The following is a 12276-nucleotide window of genomic DNA, read 5'->3' as shown; positions in this document are numbered from 1 at the left end:
GGAATTGATGTTTAGCAAGACCTTATCCTGACAAAAATCTCAAACATAAAAGTTTAAAAGTAGCCATAACTTTGCCTTTCGCTGAGCCTATTTTTATCACAAAGGCAGGAACTCATATGCCACATCTGAAAGGGCATATCAGTAATATCAGAAAGAAGACCACCTTTTTCCAAGAATAATATTAGAATCTGACAGCTGAACCAAACATCTCTGATCTTCACCATTGCCTCTTTATCTCTTTCTCTCAGAGACCTGAATTAAAGGTTAGTGGCCCCTGAAGAAGATACAAGTCCACTGAATCCACTGAGTGCTGAACTTCCTCCTGACCCTACTGAGCCTAGTAGTCTTTAGCAGGATGTGAGCTCTTGCCTCAAGCTATTTACACCATGATCAGGCTAGTAATTAGCAAAATGTTTAATATAATATAGAAGCAATTAGGAGGTGATAACATGCAATTAAGATGTGTTTTCAGATTAAAGATTTTATAGTGCTCTTTTTCTTGAAAAGATAAAGTGCCTATCTCAAAATGTCAAACTGCAGTGATTTAATCTGAATTATTTTCAATTAATATGCATGTATGCTAGTGATGTGTTCACCGTTGTTATTGACATTGATAAATTAAGCTCATCCCAGCTGAATTTATCCTTGAGTCACTCTATATTTCCTGAATGTCAGCTCCTCATTCTTATTTTTTTTTCCTTTGCCTACAAGCTGTGCGTGATCTAACTCTAAGTCCCTTGATTCATCCCTGGGATTACAGTGATGCGTCAGTCTAGAGGAACAATAATCTGAAAGGGCATTGTTATAAATAGAGTGTTAGAATATAATTGTTTGTCATGTCATTTCTCCCCTTTAAATTCCCTTGAGTCCTGTTGAAGTAATTTAGACAGCTAAGATGACAAGAGTCTTGAGACTGTACTTATAGAGTTGTCCAACACATCTTTAGCCTATTCTGCCTTTTGAGACTATCTCATCTATAAAATAGGAAATGCAAACATCAAATGAGTTTTGACTACAGTGTGGGTTTAATTTGAGAGTTTACACAGGCCACTCTCTGTACAATAAAATCATTATGTCTCCTAATTCATCTGTACTTGTTGGAACAATGGCTATTAAATGGCATCTAAAATTAATTAGAAATAATCATGAATAAGCACAGCAGCTATTGAAGATAACTTAGGGAAATAAAATATTTAATCTGTAGGGTACTTTTTTTCATAAAGAAAATGTGTAATTGAATAAGTTAGGAGTAAAATATTTAATTTTTAACTAAAAGACCTGGGGAAAGCTATTATTTTATCTCAACTTCACTACTTGGAAATTAAGAATAATATTCCTGATAATAACTGTAGCAGTAATATATATGCCATATAATAGTGATAAAATTAGAACAAGTTTACTATTTCTTTCTAACCAAGATGTATAGAAATGCCCCAAATTTGAGAATTATTCAGCACTTCAATTTATAATCAATTTAGCAATTAAAATCCTATTTTTGCAAACTGTAAACAAATTTAATTTAAGAAGTTAACAGTTCATTGGGAAATCAATATGTTTTATGCCATGGTGGATTTATACATACATTTATTGGACATAGTAAATAAACACTTATTTTATTTTATTTTCTTATTATACTTTTAAGTTCTGGGATACATGTGCAGAATGTGAAGGTTTGCTACATAGTTATTGTGTGCCATAATGGTTTGCTGCACACATCAACCCGTCATCTAGGTTTTAAGCCCGGCATGTATTAGATATTCGTCCTAATGCTCTCCCTCCCCTTGCCTCCCATCCCCCACCAGGCCCCCATGTGTGATGTTCCCCTTCCTGAATAGACACTTACTTTAAACTTGAATGAATTTTTTAAGCCTATCCAAATTCACTAAAATGAAGAAAGTAAATGCTTTGAGAAAAAATAGTATTTATAAAGGAAGAATTTAACTTTATTTGCTTAGTAGGCTTTGTGAGTTTGCCATTATCAGTGATTGTGGCCCATGGCCTTTCAAGTGGGTCATATGCACCTAGATAAACTAGACAATTGCTTCAAGTATGAAAACAAAATATTTGAACTTTAAGTTACATATTGACATTTTTCCTGAAAAAGAAGTATATTATACTTTACTAATATTTAATATGTAACTGACATCCCTGTCCTCACACTGTCCTGTGTCAAGAGCCTACATAGAGGACATATGTTATATACAATGTGCAATGTGTCCTAGGGCAAGAGAGTAAGTTCACAGCATGAAAGTATCAATGGAAGAATCATCAAGGCATTTGTTTACTTTGGATGTATTTCCATATGGTATATAGTTAAGTGGCTTTGTTAACTATGTTACTTAGTTTTAATTAAACTAACCATCACAAAATTGACAAGTGACTTTACAGGTTTCCTGCAAAGAAAATGCAGCTGAACATACTCATCGTGCAAATTCAAGTGAATTTCAACAAAAATCTTTGCATAATTGGAGAAGAGATTGAAAAATTAGCATTCTGATTGAGTAAGAGAGACCAATAATACACTTCTTCCATTCGGGACTACTTGTCTTTGAGAAGTATCTGTTTCAGTGGTGACAGTAAGCAGGTATCAATACAAATGAACTTAAAACTAGAACTTTGAATAAATGTCTACATTTCAAATTTTGAAAGTAGCACATTTAAATCGCAAATAACAACAAATGGCATTGCTTCCATCAAATATTGTTCAAGTGATAGAGTTGGTAACATTAATAAGTAAAGTAGATACTTTAACATTTTGTTTATTCTAGACTCATTTTATTCTAACTTTTGGAGTGTACTATATATATTAACAGAAATAATATACATACATACCAATAGAATAAATTAGTGTAATTAGAAATATATGTATTAAAACTAAAAATTGTCATTTTTTGCAAGCATTTGGCTAACTCAAGCAAAGTTATCACCTGATCAAAAAATGCTGAGACCTCTGTGGTAGACAATGAGTTCTTTGGCACCCAATATGCTGAAGTTTATGAAGTGTGTGTAAGTGTGACTATAAGCTGAAACGCACACATGGGTGTAAAAATGTACGCTCCTAACATATAAGCACGTGTAGACATATATGTCCATTCAATACTCCTGTTGTATAGCTTTGAAATGCTTCCAAACACTTCTATATTTTGCTACATGAATGATACATGTTTTGTTGTAATAAAAATCTGGAGTTTATTTTTCCTTTCTTCGAGAGGGTGACATTAGATTCCATGTGTGAGAACTTAGAGTGAACTCCCTGTTTCCTCAGGAATGTTTTATCACACTTTGTCAGATCCTATATGTTAGTTACTAGCCTCAACCCACTGGATTTCAAAACACATATAGATTCAAGAGCTTGGCAGACACTTTGAGATTTTAAACTATGGTAGGCTACACTCTGTCAGCCTTTGAGCCATTCTCAGAAATCTTGCTGGTTGACCCAGGCACTGGTTTCTAGCATGGAGAGACCTTAAGGATCACAGATCTTCACTGTGTTGGAGAACTGCTCTACAAAGCTACACCTCAAACTTTAATCAGACTTTACTTCCCACAGAGGTCTGCTTCTATCCTAACTGAGCAGCTAGACTTCAATAATTTTGGAACTCACTTTGTGGTTAATATACCTCATTTATCTAACGTATTCCTTGTGAGGTTTGTTCTCATTATTTTCCCCCTGTGTAAGCATTGTGAATGCAAGAAAAAATTATTTGTATGACAATAAACTGTGTGATTTGTGAAATCATATTTGATCATCTCCTTATTGTAACCATACAAAGCAACAACTTAATTAAACATTGAGATAGCATGCTAAGTACAGGATAAAATATATGTGGGGATTTTTGCCTTCAAAGGACCATAGTGTAAAATTCCCATGTGTTTGCCCCAAAATTATTTAAAAGGAGCATATAATGGAGAGATCAGTAGAATACATGGTAAAATTATGTGTTAGAAAAAAGACTGCTAATTATCCTATGGTAGGAACTAAACACTTATTTTTCTGTGTAAATTATAAGTAATTATTTATAAGTATAAAATATTTTATGTCATAAACATAAAAGTTTTGGGGGTCAAAAGATGCCGTATGTTGGAGATTTATCTCCACCAAACATCACAGAAAAAAATAATCTTGATTTTATGCAGTTCCCATTACTTTCTATATCTGCCTAAAGCAATGCCTGGTCCGTGGTAGATGTGCAGTAAATACTTGTTGAGTAAACACTATTATTAGCACAGCATTTCTCACACATTATTGCCCACTCATGATAATAACCATCTCCCCACTCTCAACCTCTTTCTCAAAGAATCTATTGCTTGCTGTCCACAGGTAATGAACAAATAATATGTTGAACCAATCTAATTCTCTCTCCCCAAAATGAGAAACTGGAAATCCAGAGTAGGCAGAGACAGAACATCTAAGTAAGTTGGTAAGGTTTCTTGGGACCCAGAACAGGCCAAAGCTGTAAGGCACTTGGTAAATACAGAGCATTAGGATGACTAAATATGCTTCTGTAAATGTCACTTAGCATTCTGAAGAATAGTTACTTGGGCAAACCAATTCACATAGACATTAGGTTCCTGTTTGCATTGGGCAACTGCAAGTCCAGAGACAGAGTCTAACAGACATTATAAATCTGGCTACCTGATTTTTAAATTTCAGTGAATGATGTTCTACTCTAAGGACAAATTTCTACATGGCTAACCAAATCAGACAATACCTAGAAATTTGATTGAGTTGTTTTTCTAGTTTCAGAAATTTTCTCAAATGATTTTTACTTCCTAAAGAAATGTGAATAAACACTGTGTTCAATATTAGATAAATCTATTTTTTCAGTGTTTTCTGATTCTACAATGTACTTAGAGGTAGTCTTAGAAAGATTAATTAACAAATCATGTTGGCAAAATAATAAAAAATAATGATCCATGTGGATGATATCACTTATGCAGATTTACTTACATATCAACATTATTTAAAATAACTAATATTAAAATTTTAAATGTTAAAATTTTGTGAATTTGGTAAAATAATCTTTTGAAAGCAATCAGATCAAGGAATTTTTGTTTTGGAAATGTTATTTTATTTTCAGAATTAGCAAAATAAAGTATTATTTTAAGTATATTTATGTCAATATAACATAAACCTTTTATCTACATGTCTGTAAACATGAATGCTTTATCTTTACATCATTTCATACATTTAGATGGGTGGGTTTTATCTGATATAGGGGCCTCAATAGAGTATGTTTTTTCATATTATTATAAAACAAGAAAGTTTGTTTTAAGACTAATTTTTAAAAAATCCTACAAAGTTTATTTTGAATAATCTAAACACATGATATTATAGGGAAATTGCTATTACTTTTCTCAGAGAAATAACATCCATCAAAAACTAAAACCAAAGTTTCTAATATGTGTATCATTTAAAGTTAATTTCTCAGTGACTCCCCTTTCTGTCATGTAAAAAACACTTATCTCTTAATTAGTATTCTAAATTTTATCAAAATTATAAATAATTTGCTGGTATTCAGAATAGACTAGTGATTCTTATCTTGTTTTGTTTGTTTTTAATTGCTCATAAGAAGTTAAGTTGCCTCCGCATTAGTCAGTGTTTGTAGGCTATTGTCGTCACATAGAAAAGATAAGACAGTAAATACTCCCCTTGAAAAATACATTCCTCTCTCTCTTACTCTCTCTGTCTCTCTTCATATGTGTATATACATATATGTGTGTATATGTGTATATATGTGTATATATATATAACAAACTGGATGCTCATTCTCTCTATATATAGAGAGAGAGAGGGAGAGAGAGAAATGTATATCTTATAAACATTGAGAACATAAAATATATAATATATATAATACAAATTTGAGAACATGCAGGTTTTTTAACTTAATGAAATATTTCAGTTCATCAGTAACTAAGCTAGGAATCTGCAATGTAGTTGTTTAAAATCTTCCTGATCATATTTAATTTTACTGGGTAATATAAAGGATCTATTTACATTCCCAAATCATTAAGGAAAATTGTAAAAAGAGTTTTAACAACTGTGCAGTTTAGTTACAACTATTTGCTAATAAAATACTAATTTTATTTCAGAGAAAGTAAAAATTACTGATAGTAGCAAAGCCCAAACTAACACACAGACTTCATTATGTTCCACCTAGACATACGCATGTGTTTATAAAATCTGGGCTGTCTGCTTTACAATACATAGAATAACTAACTAATTTTGAAAATCCGATCTTGAACCTAATTCAAGGGGAAAACCTCTCAACCTAACAAAAGGAATTATTGCCGGAGATTAAACTGCTTGATGTTCTTCATTGTTCTAGTTGAGTCAGGAGGGAATATTAATTGAGATGTGCCATAGATTCCGGTGTGTGTTCCACAGTGGTTCACAGGTTTCCTGGTGGTCCTTCCAACGGGTATAGCATAAATGAGTGGAATCAGAAGGATCATTCTGAACCACAGTAGTTAAACCATTGTTCTGTTTGGCACAAAGGTAATGGTTGGTTGATTTGCTTTATTTCTGTGCTGTTCTGATTTTTCCCCCGATACACCCTAATCTCTATCACTTCCTCTGAGTCATCAGCAGCTGGACCCAGAGAGACCACGGGAACTGGCTCCCGGAAAAGAGCTCTAATGGTGCTGTTACTCAAGTTCAATTCTCTTTAAGTCTGGTAAGAACTGTGAGCTATAGGGAGATAGAGAAAAGAATTATTTTGCATTTTATGCTTTGAAGAGACTCCACATCATGCTGACCTATTTGTATTTCTATGCAGACACATGATACACATATTTATCTCAATAGTTCTTAACAAGCAATATAATTTAGATTTTAAAAAGTAAGTATTTTCATTGTTACTTACAATAATTTAATTATTTCTGCTGGAGTGTTTTATTGGTTTTGATTTGGAGTAGTTTTTTGTTTGTTTGTTTTTGTTTTTACAAATTTGAGAAGCAAAATATTAGCATTTTTTCCCACAGACAGTATATCCACAATTCCTGCTAGTCTACATCTGGTACAGTTACCATTATAACCTCCTTTATACATAAACATCCTCATTTTCTCACCACACAAGGGGATCTTGAATTGGTTTCACAAAGAACAGCTTGATTTATAGTTGTTTTCTCTCCATTCTGTTTGGAAAAAACCTTAGCATGGCATGAGGCTTTGATACGAGGGAGTTCCCACAGTCTGCTGGCAAAATCTCGCAGGTTGCATATCAACATGAGAGATTAGGCTGGAGTTTATATTTACTAAAGAGGGGGACGTTGCCTGCACCTGAAATTGGCTATGGTGTTGGCTATTTAACAAGACTCTGAACTGGGATCCCAAATTTCAGGTTTCTCTTGTTATTTAATTCCTCATTTAGAATCTCTGATTACTTCAACTCAAACAAGATATTTTAAGATTGTAAAAATATTATTAAAGAAAGCTTATTGATTTGTACATGTCTCCTACAGGTGGTATAAAGGAACTTTACAGAAAAGTGCAATCACAGATAATAGCGACTCTTTGTTGACTAATAGTATGAAAAAATAAGATGAGATATCTGATAGCAATTATGCAAATAGAGAGTTTGTGGTGCGCAAGTCTCCTTTCCTCATACAGACAGTTTTTGTTTATTTGTTTGTTGTTTGTTTTAGTCCGTTAGCTGTCACCTTCCAGCACCCAGTGTCTCTTTGCTGTCAGTTCTCCATATCTGTCTTCCCAGCATGTCATGTGTTGTCCAGGAGGCTCAAGCTTCCAAACCCAATCTGTGCTTCATCCCTCAAGGGGCATGTCTCCGGAGACTTTAGTCATTCTTCCCTCCCATACATACTAAAATGCTGGAATGGTTAAAAAAGATCTAATGATTTGCCCTACTTAGAAATATTTTCAGCCAATTAAAGACTTCAGAAAAAATTTAAAAGGCAGTACAATTGTCTCATACATCTACATTGTGTCAGTAAGAAAATTACTTTTTTAGCCTCAGTTATATTAGGAATTGGGAAGTTTTAAATATTGCGTCTGCTGGTATTCATTCATTCCAAAAATGTATTTTTAGTGTCACAGAAATGCCTGCCAAAAAAATGTAAAGTTGCTTTTGTTAGAGAATTTTAATTATCTCTATCTGAATTTAAAGAAAATCTTCCAAGAGTTGAGAAATATTAGGAGATTTAGAGACTCACTGTTTGTAAATCCTACATAAGACTTCAGCAATAGATGGCTTTAAAAGTAAGTCTGAAACTAGCTTTTTTTTTAAAAAAAAATGTGTATTGTATATTTCATGGCATTGAGAGATATTTTAGAGTCATGATTACATATCAGAAAATTTCAACACACCTGTTCAACTAGTTTTTACAAATGGGTAACACAGTAGAGAAGCAAAGTTCTACCAGTTCAAATGTAAATTAATTTTTGATTCAAAAAAATTAAGATTTACTCACTCATCTTTTGGATAAATTTAATTACTCATCTCATGTTTTGGAGAAATTCTCTAAGTTTTATAGCATTTAACTGCAAATTAATCCCTGATTAATGCTCATTTGCTTTCATGGATGATCTCTGTTACTAGGAATGTAATACTTTCTCCATAGGTTTTAGCTTTTATTCATACAGCATGTATTAGTTTTACATAATAAGACATCTGACAGTTTTCTAATCTTTAGACATATAAAAGGTTGGGATAAACCTGAAGGCCTTTTGGTTATACCCAGATGTAACACAGGTGTTTGTTTTGGAATGAAAATGTGTTTCTTCTTTAAATTTTTTGAACTTTTTACAACTGCTTATTTTCTTATGCTACCAACGGTATTCAAGATGACACTTGAAATACTCTAAAAATATAAAGCAGCCTCAAAGACCTGTGTTGTATATAAAAAATAAAACAAATTCTAATGAGAAATTCCAAAACAGATATAGACAGATAGATAGGTATGTAGATGATAGATAGATAGATAGATAGATAGATAGATAGATTATGATCTGATGAGTCATGCTGATAGAAAACAACCTTGTATTGTATTGATTAATTCCCGCTTTATAGTACTTTCTCATTTTCTCCTCAAAGATTTGTTAAGCATCTTTTATATATAAGGCATTGTGTTGGAAGTTTTTTTTTTTATATATCACAAGTGTTACAAAGTCCTTCAGTGTTAAAAAAAAATTGACCAATAGTAAAAGTATAGTCACCTTGATACTCGCTGTACAATTCTTTTAAAAATATCCTTTTTATCTCTTGAATACGTTTGCAAATACTTTATTTCATAAAGCCTCTGTATTCTAAGAAAACAGAAATGAAAACAACTCTTCTTCTCTAAGATTTTCCAACTCAAAACTGTTGCCCATGGAGTTTTTCTAAACTAAAATGCCTTACCCTTCTATTACCGTACATCCTAGCAACAGACAGCATGAGAGAAACAGGTTACAGTCCCTCTAGTCAGTCATGATCAAAACTGTGCATAAACTAATAATAAAAAATAGGAAGAACTCTGAGAAGCCATCTCTTTCTCCTGACACTGTTGCGGATGAAGAGCTGCAGAGTAAGTTTTAGAATACGTGCTCTTTAGAATCTATTCCCCTGAGAACCTGGTATTGGCTTTAGCCGTAGGCACCTGGTTTGGGAATGGATTCAGTGATGGCTTTAAGAGTAAGGTAGAAAACTTGAGTTGGAAAGTTGAATACTAGAAAGAAAAATGCTGGGAATCTTTCAGGTTACCACTAACAGGACATACTCGTCATCATTGTCCATAACGGCCCACTTTGCTTGGTACCAGTTGTATTTTTTGGATGCTCAGGCAGACTGTAGAAAATGTGACCTAAGGGATATTTCATCAAAAAAGGGGTTTTGGGACTGTATAAATGTTGGAGGTCAGTCTTCTTAAGGGAAATCTCAGGGTCAATAGCAACATGAGAATAAATTTGTGGGGAAATTATTTATTGCATCTTAAGAGAAATAAGGCAGTTTTCCAAATACATTAAGATCTTTTGGTAGAAAGAAATCATTCCAGATTGTGAAAATGTTTCATTGCATTCACTGTACACTTGGAAACTAAATGAAAGAATTATATCTGAAGCACAGGTTGAGTATCCCTCATCCTAAATGCTTAGGATCAGAGGTGTTTTGGATTTGGGGATTTTTTAAAAAAATTTTGCAATATTTGCATATACATAATGAGAAATTTTTAGGATGGGATCCAAGTCTAAACATAAAATCTATTTATGTTTCATATACGTCTTATATGCATAACCTTAAGTTAATGTTATATAATTTTTTTAGTACTTTTATGCATGAATCAATGTTTTGACTGTGTTTTGACTGTGACTTGTTGCATGAGGTCATGTATGGCATAATCCACTGTGGCGTCATGGTGGCACTCAAAAAGTTTCACATTGCAGAGCATTTCAGATTTCAGGTTACTCAACCTGTACTGTCTATTAATTTACAAGTTTCAAGTTGTACCCATGTATAAAAATATCAGAGTGCATGAAATCATATCCTAAAATCAGAGAAATTAGAGAAAGCTTTATCCAAAAAGGAGCGGTAAAGATGTGGCTCAAAGCATGAATGCTATAGTCATGCAGATCTGAGTTCAAATTCTAACTCTACCTTCATTAGAAATGCTTTCTTGGGCAGGTTGCTTTGCTTCTCTAGATAGCTTCATCTGTGCAGTGGAAACAATATTATTACCTGCCATATCAATGCATAGTGACTATTCAGTGGATCATCTCAGTGCCTTGAGTATAACAAGATGTCACTACAGATGAATTGTTATTTCATCTCAGCATTCCTATAGTAATTTACCAGTGGCGTATCAACATCTACATTAGATTGTGATTATTTTTGCATTTAGCTATTGTTTCTATCAAGTTTTTGTTTCAGGTTTGATCTGCATCTATTTCTTTTTTGTACCACCACCTTACCTTTTAAATTATCTTCCAATGAAGATTTATTTGGCAATTTATTGAATTTTTAAATAATCTTTTTTTCAAAATGATTTGGAGATGACTCATGAAAAATGTTTACAATGTGACTTAAAGAAAAATACATGTACTTATCATAAGGCCTAATCAGTATTTATTTAATGAAATATTAATGAATTTTTGAATTCATGAAAAAACTGTTTTATAAACTTTGCAAAACATACTTTGCAAAACAACTATTTATTGGGAGATGTGTTAGTTTCCTAGGACTGTCACAGCAAAGTACAACTGCTTTTCCTTCTGAGTATGTGGGTTCCAAATCCATGGATTCAATCAACTGTGAATTGAAAATATTTGAAAGAAAAATGGATAGTTGCATCAGTACTAAACATGAACAGTTTTTTTTCTTGTCATTATTCTCCAAACAATATGGTGTAATAACTGTTCACATAGTATTTACATAGTGTTAGGTATTACAAGTAATGTAGAGATGATTTAAAGTGTGTGGTAGGATGAGCATAGGTTGTATGCAAATATTATATACACCATTTTATATGAAGGACTTAAGCATCTGTGGATTTTAATACTGTCGTGTGTCCTGGAACCAATCCCCACAGATACTAAGGGACTACTGTACCACAAACTGGGGAGCTTAAAATAAGAAATTTATTCTCTCAATTCTGGGGGCTAGAAGTCTGAAATCAAGGGATCAGCAGGGCCATTTATCCCCTAGACCCTGGGTAGAATCCTTTCTTACCTATTCCTATTTCTAGTGATGGCCATCAATCCTTGGCATTCCTTGGCATCGAGCTACACCTCTTCCATTTCTGTTGTTGTTGTCACATGACGCTTTGTCAGTGTGTTTCTGTCTTCTTTTCTTAAGAGGACATCATCATCTTGGTTCAAGGCCCACAATAATAAATCTCATCTGAACTTGGTTACAACTGCAAAAACTTTATTTTCAAATAAAGTCACACTCACAGTTACCGGAATATGTTCAACATATGTTTTTCAGGTACACAGTTGAACTCATAATTGGCATCTATTATATTACAGGCCCTATTCAAGGTGCTGAGGACACAGCAGTAAGAAAAACAAAGAAAGGAAACCTTGTAATAATAGACATAACATCCATCTTTGCTTTGGGAAATGTTTGGGCTTCATATCTACAAAGGAGTTTCTTCTTGCATAATTTTTCCAGCCCAACTATTTTACACTTTCCCAATCCATTAGTGCTGGACTCTTTACAAATTCAGTTTCTTACCAGATCTGTACACAGTTTAGAAAAATTGTTTTCATTGCGTGTTATTAATCCAATAGTATATTAAAGCTAAACAGTATCAAGAAGACATATCCACAACATCCCCTTG

Source organism: Chlorocebus sabaeus, chromosome 15 (assembly GCF_047675955.1).
Source record: "Chlorocebus sabaeus isolate Y175 chromosome 15, mChlSab1.0.hap1, whole genome shotgun sequence".
In the NCBI taxonomy this organism is placed as follows: domain Eukaryota; kingdom Metazoa; phylum Chordata; class Mammalia; order Primates; family Cercopithecidae; genus Chlorocebus; species Chlorocebus sabaeus.
This window is presented reverse-complemented; position numbering follows the sequence as displayed.